Source organism: Triturus cristatus, chromosome 11 (assembly GCF_964204655.1).
Source record: "Triturus cristatus chromosome 11, aTriCri1.1, whole genome shotgun sequence".
NCBI lineage: Eukaryota > Metazoa > Chordata > Amphibia > Caudata > Salamandridae > Triturus > Triturus cristatus.
Window position 1 is genome coordinate 227,038,532 of NC_140594.1, and position 8,253 is coordinate 227,046,784.

Sequence of the window (8,253 nt, forward strand, 5' to 3'; positions counted from 1 at the left end):
TGCACTTCACCACTTGCGGAACTCTGCGTAGCGCGGCTGAGTTTTTTGGTCACTTCGCGGAGTTCTGTGCAGCGGCACCCCGCCCAAGCTTAACCATAACTCCAAGGCCTCTGAAGACTGCTGCATGACCTTCTGTGGAGTCAGTTTCAGCGACGTAGTTCCCGGTGGTGCCGATGCCTCGCAGCAGCACTGACTTCATCATCATACCTGACTCTGACATGGAGCCACATCGGCATCGCCTGGCGTGCACTCTGGATGGAACTCTTTCTTCTGAGTCAGAGCCAGAGCCTGCTTTTTTCAACAAGCTCAGGGAGGAGTAAGATTGAGGATGATGGAAACCTCAATGCTCTAGATGAGCCGGAAGACAACTGGTATAAGGAACTGGCAGATGCCAGTGGTCTGGACACCTACCCAGACACTGGCTTTGCCTCTCCTCCTAGCGTGGCCTCGGACGAAGGGGCTTCCTTTTGCCATCATGGTGAGGAGAGAGGCTGAGGTCCTTGGCTTTATGCTACCCTCGGTAGCAGTCAAAATGAAGGTCTTGACAGAGGTGCTTCAGCAGGGAGTCACCTCCACAGAACCTCTGTTCCATTTCAATGAAGCACTCTCAGATGTCTTGCTCAGGTCATGGGCCAATCCATACACAGGGGCTCATGTACACAAGACAATTGCCCTCTGCCATTGCCCCGCTGCAGGAGGACCCAGCTTTCGTCACCCAGCACCTCATCCCAGAGAGTCTGGCTGTTCAGGTGTCCACCACCAATGTTAACCCTGATGCGTTCCCTACCACAACACCGGATAGGGAATCAGAGAGGCTGGGTACCTTTGTCAAGAGGATGCCCTCTTCCTTCAGCCTTGCACTGCTGTCAGTGAACCCTGCATGACTTTTGGGCCAATACACCCACACAGTTTGGGATTTGGTTGCGCAAGTGCTGTCCATGGTCTCGGAAGAGTCCCGAGCCATACTGACCCAGACTATTGTTGATAGCAGAGATGCAGCAAAGTTCACCATTTCGGACCGGATATGACTGAATTGCTAGGTAGAGCGATTGCATCATCAGTGGCACTTGGATGCCACACCTGGCTAAAATCTACTGGCTTGTCAGGGGATGTCTAGGCATGCCTTATGGACATGCCCTTTGATGGCACTCACTCTTTGGCGATAAGGCAGGTTCCACACTGGAGTGCTTTAAGGACAGCTGGGCAACTGCCCAGTCGCTGGGCTTCTCCATGGCCCCTGTCAATCCCATTCTGCCTTCCGCTCCTACCGTTGCTATAGTAGGAGTTTCCAGCCATGTTCATTCCTGCCCGGCCACCAAGGCCAACAGGCTCTACAGTACTTTCGTGGCCACAGCTCCCACAGCGAGAGGTCTACCCAGTCCGTCACGCCCTGCCAGCCGCAGCCTAAAAAACACTTTCTTTTACCCTCTTATTAACACTGACACTCAGTTGGCAGCAGGAACAGACACCACCTGCCCAGCTGGCAGTCCATAACATCTGACAAGTGGGTTTTGTAAATTGTTCAGTGGGGTTACTCCATCCTATTCTTAGAAACCCCACCGCCCATGCCACCATCCATAGACCTGCTGACGGATGACCACCTCTCCTTGCTCTGTCAGAAAGTGCAGGCTCTGCCATCCAAGAGGGTGCGGGCATCAGAAGTAGGTTGTGGTTGCTGTTCCCGCTGCTTCCTGGTGCCCAAAAAGGACGGAGGCCTCTGCCCTATTTTAGACCTGCGTCCAGTGCTTAATTTGAGCAGGTGCTTTCAGGTGCTCAGCACCGGCACCTAATCCTCAGCACTGGTGCTTATAGCACCAGTTAAGGACACATTCATTTGGAAAGCATGTGATTTTCCACAAAATCACAGTATGTTGAGCTACGCCGAGACTCGAACCCGGTTTCTCAGCTCCGAAATCGTCAGCTTTAGCCATTAGGCAAAGTCCTCCCCAGAATAATAAGTGCCAGGGCAGGGCTCTAGTCAAGAGGCAGTTTGCTCCAGCACATTTCTCATGTTAGAGCTGCCTCCTGAGGAAAGCCACTGCACTTTTTATTTTACAAAGTAACCACTGCCTGCGCCCTCTCAACATCTTTCTGAAGAAGGAGAAATTCAAGATGCTCGTGTTGGTTCACGTTCTGTCTGCCTTGGAGACTGGATGGTAGTGGGGACTTGCAGGATGCTTACTTCCATACACTCGTCCTTCCTGCCCACAGGTGTTACCTGTGGTTCCTGGTGGGCCATGAGCACTTTCAGTTTGCTGTGCTCCTTTTTGGCCTCATCAGCTCCACACGGATGTTCACCAAGGTGATGGCGGTGGCTGCAGCATATCTGCGAAAGTCAGGGGGTTTCAGTTTTTCTCAACAACTAGTTGTTGATGGCGGTCTCACCCCAGGGAGTCGTCTCCCACCTCCAGACTACAGTGTACTTCCTGCATTCGCTGGGGTTCACTGTCAACATGCCAAAGTTGCACCTGACTCCCTCTCAGACGTTCTCTTTCATCTGAGCCATTCTTGATGCAGTGCAGTTTCGGGCCTATCCTCCCAAATGGTAAGTCCAGGATAATAGACCATGATTCCGATGTTTCAGCCTCTATCCTGGATTTCGGTGAGACTGCGTCTGAGGATGCTGGGCCCCATGGCCACCTGCAACCTGCTATGCAGCGGGACCTTAAATCCCAGTGTGCACAGCATCAGGGAAATCTCTCTGACCTGGCCTAGATGTCGGAGGGAACTGCAAAAGACCTGCAGTGGTGACTGAGGAACTGCTCTTGGGTCAGCAGCAGACCCCTCTCCCTTCCCCATACATAGCTCACTGTGGTAACAGATATGTCACACCTGGGTTGGGGCGGCCATCTGTGAGAGGTGGAGATCAGAGGACTCTGGTGTCCGGCAGAGACTTGGCTCTGTGTCAACCTGTTGGAGTGGAGAGAGATCCGACTGGCATTTAAAGCATTTCTTACTTTCATCAACGAAGGCTCATTCAGCTGTGCACAGACAACACCACATCCATGTGGTATTGCAGCAAACAGGGCAGGGTGGGGTTGTGAAGCCTGTGTCAGGATCCCATGAGTCACTATATATGGCTGGAACTTAAGGACATATTTCTGACAGTTCAACATCTGGCAGGCTCTCTGAACGTCACTGCAGAACGAACTCAGTTGTTGACGCCTAGCGGATAACAAATGGTATCTCCATCCAGGAATGGTGCAAAGTATCTTCAAAGATTGGGGAGAACCTTGGTTAGATCTATTCACCAGCGCTGAGAGCGTGCAATGTCAGCACCTTTGCGTGCTGTAGTTTTTAAGGCAACTCTCGCTGTGAGACGCTTTTCATCTCAAGTGGAGCTCAGGCCTCCTGTGCGCCTTTCCGCCGATACCACTGCTATCCAGAGTTCTCAAGATGACCAGGCCAAAGCCATTCTTGTTGCATCAGATTGGGCACAGAGAGTATGGTATCTCAAACTCCTGAGTATGATCATCGGTCCTCGGATCAGGCTGCCCCTTCAGGAGAATATACTGTTGCAGCAGCACAGCAGGATCCTGCACCAGAACCTGCCAACTCTCCACCTTCATGCATGGAGATTGAACCTTTCAGGAATTGACAGTTTTTGACCTTCCATGCAGAATTTGTAATGCCATTCTGGCAGAAAGTCATCCCTCAACCAAGTCAGTATAAACTTAATGTTGGGACAAATGAGTTGCTTGGTGCTCTACCATACATGTTGAGCCCCTTTCTGCACCTCAGTCAGAGGTATTGCTATTTGTTCTTTCATTAGCCTGGCAACATTTTGTCCTGGGCACAGTTAGAGGGTATCTTTTTGCCATATTGCCGTTCTTGCAGTTGCTGGATCAACCCTCCCTGCTTAAGTCACCGGTTGTGACTCGGTTCCTGAAAGGACTAGAACAAAAGTTCTTGCCAAAACCTGAGGTTCTGTAATTCTCAAGTCTGACTCCATTTTGTTCTGTGCCACCATTTTGTGTTGCCCTCACGTAGGCCTGTGAAGGTAGCCTGGCGAATAAAGTGGCCTGGCCTTCTTAGTTCATGTATACATTAACTAGGTTTCTTTTTGACTCTGAAATGAACTGTAAGAAACTGACCTCTGCACCTGAAACTGACCCCGCAAAGCCAATTTCCCTGATCGATCTTTGTCTGAGATTGCAATCAATGTTCAGGACATCATTAACTTTTAGTTTCCTTGTACATGCCTTATCTTGTTCGGCATCTGTTACCGTTTCTTTTTTTATGTCTCTTCATTACATGGGTTATGCTTTCAATTATAGGTTTGTCCGGCTTGTGGAGATTGAATTTGGGACATTCCTAATAATTAACTTTTGGGTTGGGATACTGTAAATTGAGTTTTTGTTATGTGACACTTTGTTTGAAAATGTACCTTATTGGCTAGAATTTTGTGCAGTGCGTGTACATTTATAATGTGAATATTGGGTATAAAAGGAGACATCTCGCCTTAGTAAAATGAGCAGTCTCCTGAGAATTTACACCGTGATGTATTTCTACGATCACTGTTACTAGCTGCAGCTAATAAACTTGGTCTCTGATGCCATCCAGAAGTATTCCGTGTCTCTGTATACCAAGACAGGTGAACTCGAAGAACTTAGGCGTGCCCCTGACGCCGCTGGGTTAAACCCCGGTTCTTCAACTGGCGCCCAATGTGGGGCGACTTCAGTGGTACTGCTCCAAGCCCGAAGATTGTGAGGAGCCCCGTGAGGAAATTCTGGAGGACTGCCGCCACTTCATCGACCCCTGCATGTCGACGTGGACCGAAGGTTTTTTTCTGCGAGGCTTCCCCTTTCCGACGGCTGCGAAGGACTGCTGCCCTGACTGTTGCCCTGTCTTGGACCCTCTTGTGATGATTTGTAAGGTGAGACGTTAGACGGTCTTCTGGTGACGTGACAGACATTTTGGTTAAGTATAAGTGGGTCGCTCCCACAACTTTGTTTTGTTTCTTGGTTTTGATTCAGCCATTGCAATAGTCGAAGCCGGGGGTTCGTATATTTGCGAGTGTATAATTTTTGATAACCCGTTGAAGTTCGAAGCAAGACTAGTGAGCTAAAAGATGCCTGGTTTTAGCAAATTTAGGAAATGGTTTTGTTGTAGTTGTAATAGGGATTCCCGATTGGAGGACTCGTGTCCGATACCTCCGGTTGGAACTCCAACTTATGAGCTCTATTCAAAGCATGGTGTAGGTCCCATTACCTTTAATGAAGTATGGGTCCGTTATATAAGGAAAGATGGTATTTTACGATGGCCCCAACATGGTAGTTTTGAATCAGATGTTTTAGATAACCTAGAAGTTGCACTATTTAAGAAGAAAGCCCGGCCGGCGATGTTTGACTCTTTCCGCCTTTGGCGTAAGGAAGCCAAACAGCGAGAAATTAAGCAAGCTAAGAGAGATAGGAAGGAAAGGAATATATCGGTAATGCAAGCTGCTAGGCAGTTTAAGGAAGATGAAGAAGATCGTGCGATTGAAGTGTCAGATAGACAACATTGCATGGCCATTGACAAATGTTACCCGGCTTTGCCACCTCCCCTTTCAAATGTGACTGTAGACCCTGAAAAGGATCCTTTGATGTCACATTTACTGAGATTACCACCTCCTTATGTGCAGGGTGCTACTGCACCTCCGTTACCTCCAGTTGTTGCACCCCTTGTTGTCGTTCAACCCCCTGTTGTAGTTCAGCCACCTGTTGCTTCACAGGTGGTTCTTCCTCCCCCGGCGCAGCCCCCTCCAGGGCCGCCAGCCTTGCCACCAGCCTTGCCTCAAACTCCTTTGCCTTACACTCCTTTATCTTTGACTTCTCTTATTTCTGTCCCTACGTCTCTGTCACCTCAAAACAATTTGTCTCCTGTCCTCATGTCAACTTCTTCTCCTTCCGCTCGGCAACGAATGACTGAGACTGTCACTAGTCTTTTGTCTCCTTTCTTTGGGTCACTGAATATGACCCCTGTTTTTGAACGTAAGCAGAGACGTAGTCAGCTCCCTGGTCCCGAAGAGCGGGCAGTGTTAGATCTCCTTGCTCGTAGATGGGTTTCGAATACCTCCAAGTACAGTCCACAAGTGGTTATGGATATCTTACTGCAGTGGGAGGCACCAAAACAAAGGTATGTTTTTGATGTCATGTGTACCTTCCTTCGTCAGGAGTGGGAAGATAATGAGTTGGGTTCAATTCCACTGGAATTGCTTAATGTTCAGTCTGAATTTGCTAAAGGGACGATATTGGGTTCCGATGTTGAGGAAGCTGTAGAGACACTACTTACTTTTAGGTCTAGACTTCCACCTCAGTCATTGTTCGAACCTGACCCTTCTATTAGGAGAAAAGTGAAGCAGTATCCTATGAGGGAGGTTCCCCCTGTATGGAGAGAGGCAGTTGTGGCTGATGCCGCTCATGGTATTGCGGCTGCACCGGCTCATTTTCAGCGAGTGTGGGTGCATGTCCCTTGGAAGAGAGCTGAGGTCCTGGCTCTTAAGCAGACTTTGCCTGACCCCTGTAAAAATCCTGCTGGTTATTATAAGGAGTTGTCTCAGACAGTTGATGCGCGTGTTATGAATTTAGCTGACATAGATATGTTGATGGGTAATGTAGTTCCTCAACCTTTGTGGGCGAAGATCCGTCACGAGGATCACGTGCCAGAGTTAGGAGATACGTGCGTTAATATTACTGCTGCAGATGGTCGGCAGGTAGAAGGTGCCAAACCTGAACCCTTAGTTGCAGAACTACCTGGTAGGATTATTAATTTAATGAAAACTATGATGCCTCCTCTGCGGGTGAATTGGGACAAGTTAGCAGCATGTAAACAAAAGAAAGACAAGAGTGTGTCTGATTTCTTCACTAGGTTTGAGGAAACATTCATTGATCATAGTGGTTAGGATATAAGTACAGAAGGTGGTCAGAGGTTGTTTGTAGATAAGTTTGTTTTTAATTTACTTCCTGAACTTTCCAATAAGTTAAAGGACTCTGAGAGTTCATGGGCTGTTTCTTCTTCAGCTCAGATATTGGCTACTGCACAATACTATGAGAATAGAGATAAAGATGAGAAGGATAAAGTAGAGAAGAAGACTAGAGAATTAAAAACCAAAGTTCTTCTGCAGCAGGCTTATCCGCCTCGCCCTAATCAGCGTCAGTTTCAGCAACCTTCCCAGTTTCAGCAACCCCCACAGTTTCAGAAACTGTTGCAGAAGCCTGAGTCTTTTGCTTCGCGACTCCCACTAGGCCCTAATCAGTGTGCTTATTGTAAAGAAGAAGGTCACTTCAAGAATAGTTGCCCGATCTTGCTACAGCGTGCGAATGGTATGTCTGGTCTGAGAGGTCGTGGTGGTTTCCAACAAGTACCTAGGGGTAGGGGACGTGGTACGTTTCCCCAGAATGAATGTTCCTTTTCCCCTCAGAATTCTATGAATTATTTTGACCGACAGAATGTTCCGACCGTCCAGTCCGCTCAGTACTACACTGATGATTATTATGTTGGAAGTGAGAGTGCTGGTTTTAATGATAGTTAGGACAGCCATGGACAAAGGGAGGGAGTAGTGTCAGTTCCAGTAGACCAGAGTGGACCTTATGTTGAGGTGATTACATCAGATGTGGCAGAACCTTTTCTTTTGGATACTGGTGCAGCAAAGAGTTCTATCATGCACTCTAAACTCCCCGGCGCACCTTTGTCTGGCTTGACCAATGTTTCAGTAGGATTTTCTGGCGCCCCAGTTCGTAATCCGGTTTCTTGTCCTTTGCCCCTTTCTATTGGTCCTTGTGAATTGGAGGCTCCCCTTATTCTAACGACGGGCTGTGGTGAGAATCTGTTGGGTTTGGACTTGTTGAAAAGATTGCATGCGACAATACATTGTTCTCCTTCGGGAGTACATCTTACGGTGGGTAAGAAAGTGATTTCCCTGATGTATCTGTCTAAGGACCGCCTTCCACTGGAACTACGTTCAATCCTTGATACACTTTGGGCTACAGGTCCCAATGATGTTGGTCTCTTGCAGATTCCACCCTATGTTGTTACCCTTAAGTTGAATGCTAAATTACCTCGCATTCCCCAGTACAAAATATCCAGGGATGGTGAAAGAGCTCTTTTAGCGATTATCTATGATTTGGTTGAGAAAGGTGTGGTTGAAGAAACGAGAGGTAATGTGTGCAACAGTCCTGTTCTGCCTGTCCTTAAGCGTACTGACTCTTCTCAGCCACCTGTGTATCGGTTTGTGATCGACCTTCGAGAGGTCAAAAAGATCGTTGTGCCACA